Genomic DNA, 4,550 nt, shown 5'->3' with positions numbered 1-4,550 from the left:
GACAGAGATAGAGACAGCCAGCGAGAGAGGGAACACAAGCAGGGGGAGTGGGAGAGGAAGAAGCAGGCTCATAGTGGAGGAGCCTGATGTGGGGCTCGATCCCATAACGCTGGGATCACGCCCTGAGCCGCCCTGAGCCGAAGGCAGACGCTTAACCGCTGTGCCACCCAGGCACCCCTCACCTTTTTTTTTAAAACCTCAGATACCAAGACATGGGATTGTGAGGGAGTAGATGACCTTTTTCGGTCTTTTTAAAGCTGCAATGTTTTGTTAAGGAGAGGGGTGAAAGAAAGCCTGTTGGTGGATGTGGTTTATTTTTTGTCATCAACACACTCCAAGAACTGAGTGGTTGCCCAGCTCTGCTGTGGTCTTGCCATGTCCTCTACCCCGGTGGCATGAGAAGACCACTCGAGAACCCCAGAGGTGAATCCAGCAGATGGTCAGACGTCTGGAGATGCCGTCATTCTTGTTTCCGTCTTGTGATGTGACCCCAGGGCCCAGGCCCCGCTGCACTCACACACAGCCCGTCAGCTTCCAGCACCACTGCAGGCTGTGCTGTCGAGGGAAGAGCACTGGGCGCCTCAGCTTCCAAGGAGTCCTTCCTTCCAGTGGTTACCCTAATCGAAGATGATTCCTTCATGGACAATTGGAAGCTGGATTTTTGAAAATCTAACATTTACTTGAAAGAGAATCTCTCTTATTTATTGCCACCAGTTAAATATTATGGAAACATGTCTGCTAACAATTTGCTTTGTGTAATTTGTTCTAATGCTAATAAGCAACAGCTGGGATACTTCCTGTGGTAAATTCCTTTGTGGTTACAGTGGTATTATCACACATGGACTTCACCAAAACGCTGTACTTAAGAAGAACATTCACTCTGGCTCTCTCAGACTTCAGGAAATTCCCCTTAGAAGCAGTTCTGGGCAAAAGCACATTTTTAGAGGAAGACTTGCTCTTCTTCACTCCCTGCTTTCTCAAGCAGGGCCCCAGACCTGTGCTTTTCAAATCCTACATACAAAGCCTGAGGGCGGTTCTCCTCACTTAGCACTGAGTTTGAGTTCCTCCAGAGGAAAAGACAGAAAGCAGAACTCAAGAATGACACCTTCCTCCAGGTGAGGATGCTGTACCCAGAGAAGATATTAAGAGGATGTGGGCAGGAGAGGGGTGGAGACACATCCAAAGGCGAAGAGCCGGCTCAGCAGTTGATCAAGTAATGACGTCAGGCACTGTGGGGACAGCAGCAGCTTTCTGTCCACAGGGTCTCAGTATACCACTCAGACTGGCTCTGGGCTGCCGGCCCACCGTGCTCTGCTCTGTCGCTCTGCTGCGTGACCTGAGCCTTAGAGTTGGTTCCACGCACTGATGCTTGATTCAAAAGGCCAACAGCAATGTCTTCTGCTAGATCCTACTTTGGAACACACCGTGCACCTTGCTTTTCCAAACCGCTCACTGTGAAAGAGCAGACCCGAACGGAGTGTCCTTTCACCGTCACCTGTATGACTGATGCCACCTCCATCATACACGTAGCATCCTCAAATCTCAGGAGGGCTCTGCCTCCCCACCCAGTGCTGGATCGCCTTCCCCACAGCCCTGAGAAGCGGCTGTGCCCGACTACTTCTCATTAGGGGGTGTTCACTCCCATAGGAAGTGGCTTCTCTGTTGGACAGCTCTGGTTGTGAAAAAGTTATTTCTCAGGGAGACACAGATGTCTGTGAATCACACACAGACGTTTGAGATGAAGCCAACTCTGCAATCTTTCTCTTTTTAAAACAGAGCTCGTCCATGCAGTAACCACACCTATAATACAAATCGACACTGGCAAGTAGATCCCAGTTCTGCTACATGAGGATAGAGGAGCGGACACTTTTATAAATGTAGAACTTAGCCAGGTCATGGCCCTCAGATTCATCAGCCCTGTCCTGAAGAACTAGCAAAATTCTTGTGGCCTCACACACACAAAAAAGGGTATCCTGGAAGAATCTAGAGTGCAGCTGTAAAGCTGGTTGTGGTCACATAAGCATGTGAGTTGCGTAGGCTTGTGTGAATAAATCTATAAGGCCATGTGCTTCATTAACTGTGAAAAAAATGCTATGAAATGCTGAGGGCCTCTTAATTGTACTCATTAGTGATATGATGAACTAAGAAAGCTTTGGTTTAGATAAAAATAAGTTACAATTGATGACAGAAAAGTAAACATGGTCTGTTGTGAAGATATGAAAGAGTGACACAGTTATGGCCCCAGGCCCAAGTCACATTTCGTGCTTGTGTGTGCATGCACGAGTGAGCGTGTATTTGTGAGTTCATGCAACTGGAAGTGGAAATTGGGGGATGTTTGAGAATGGATCGCAAAAGGAGATTTTGCTTTCTAGAGCATTTTGTCTTAATCAGAAGAACAATCTAGCAATGATTTAGAAATCAGACCCTAAACTAAATTAAACATGTAGTTTATGTAGCTTACTTAGGTAAAATTCTGGATTACGGGGCAGATTCTCTGAAAATATTTAAATCTTGGTGCTTGGAAAAAGTAGATACTAGCTAGCACCTTGCATAGCACTTGCCATATAAAAGGCACTTTGTTAATGAACTGAATGAATGCATGCATGCGTGACTAGTTTCCATATTTTTGTCGAAAAGCCACTAATTTCTCTTTGAAGCCCATTATCTTTATTGAAAGGAGAATTGCCAAAGCAGAGCATGCAACCTTTTATTTCCCAGCTCTCCCAACCTCCCCAGCCACCAACTTGCATTTCACTTGCCTCCCTTTGTCTTAAGATCTCACATTCCAATTGGCGTTGTGGCCTATTGCAAGCATTAGAGAGTAGTATTTACAGCTTTACTTTTAAAACATCTTTTCCTTCTCCTTCACAATCCATCACACTTCTTACAAATAGGGTTTCCATCTATGCGTAAACTTGCACAGGGAGGTAAACATCTCTCTGGGAGGGCCAGAGAGTTCTTTCCATGACCCTTGCACTCCCAGGACCTCACTCACCTTGGAGAGGGCAGGTCTGCCAAACTGGGCCTCCCGCACAAGCCACTCTGTCATACGTGCAGATGGCAGCAAGCCTGTTCTAGAAGACACAGCCTGAAGGAGATGAATAGAAAAGAACCTTCCCTTGTCCTCTGCCTGCTTTACCCATCTCTGTCCTTGAGAGCAGATTCAGAAATATCTGGGGCTTCTCTCTTTTCCCAAGTGGTTACATAGAACAGAATCATAGGACTGATTTTTTTTTCATAACCACACCAAAACTAGAGTGTTCCACCTTCAAGGAAATCGCCTTTAAAAGCCTGGGCACGCGTTCCAAGGATGTTGTCACTGCCCACATAGTTTTTAGTTCATCTCTTCTGGGGTCATCTTTAGAGGCCAGAACACTTTCCTTTCAAAGTGTGGTTGGAATTGTACTGTTGTCACTTGGGAGTGGATTTTTTTTCTTTTTCTTTTTTTGGAACCAGCCAAAGCCACTCGGGTGGTGTCTGGTGAATAACATAGGTAATCCATTTGAGATTTTAAATGGCATCTCTCCATACTCATTAGTTTGTCTTTTCCTTGTGTGTTTCCTCAGTTGGTCCAAAACTTCGAACAAGAACAGCCGCAATTCATATCTTACCTTAAATATATCAGGCAGGCATTGGTATAAGGAGCTGCAATGCACAGACAACTTTGAAGGCGAGCATCACCTGGATGTATAACACCGTGTTCATTTTAAAGTAATCTTCCCGCTGTATCTTTGGGCATGGTAAACTCAGGATATCGTGAGCGTATGCAAATATACAGACCCTGCTTTTATAGCTAGAGTTGCCAAATCCAAGAGGAATCGGAAGAAACAGTAAGAACACCTGGACAGCTCCTCTCCGGTGCAGAACCTTCTCCACGTCATGTCCCATGGGTTCCACACAACTCTGAGGGCGGACGATGGGGCAGCGCAAAACAAACAAGCTCTCTAAGCTACCCATCCCATACCCCCATCTCAGCCGCAAAAGGAAGGGGTATCCAGGTGACCTTTAAAGGCAGTGACAGTAGTTACTCTCAGCAAAGACTGGTGTGGCTGCTGGCTCCTCACTCTTGCGTTTTATGACTTGTAGTTTCTGCTTCTCCCCTGACTGACCTCCACTAGATATTTTCTTATCCTCTTCTCTCATGGGCCCATAACTCTTCCTCAAAGCCACATAAGCATCATTTTGCCATCCTTTCTCATTCACTTCTACCCTTTCTTTCTTCCTTTCTCTCATTCATCTTCCCTTCCCTTCCCTCCTTCTTGTCTGTCTCTGTGATTCCTTGTTTCCCCCTTTCTGTTTTTCTCCATTCCACTAGCTCAAATGCTTTTGGGAAGGAGACGGGGGTGGAGAGAGAAATAAAGAATTAACAGGTAGTCTCTTCCCTTCCTGGCTCAGCAGTCCTGACCCTTGCCTGCCTTCTACTGTCCTCTCATTACCTGCCCACAGCATTCCTTGGCTCTGTCATGTTCTCGGCCTGATCTCCACTTGTTCTTTCCATTTCTCAAGGTCTAGCCCACTCGATCTATCCTTGAGTTTGGGAATAAGAATCT

The sequence above is a fragment of the Ailuropoda melanoleuca genome, chromosome 10, assembly GCF_002007445.2.
Source record: "Ailuropoda melanoleuca isolate Jingjing chromosome 10, ASM200744v2, whole genome shotgun sequence".
Classification (NCBI taxonomy): domain Eukaryota; kingdom Metazoa; phylum Chordata; class Mammalia; order Carnivora; family Ursidae; genus Ailuropoda; species Ailuropoda melanoleuca.
The sequence above is the reverse complement of the archived record's forward strand: the minus strand, read 5'-3'. Positions refer to the sequence as shown.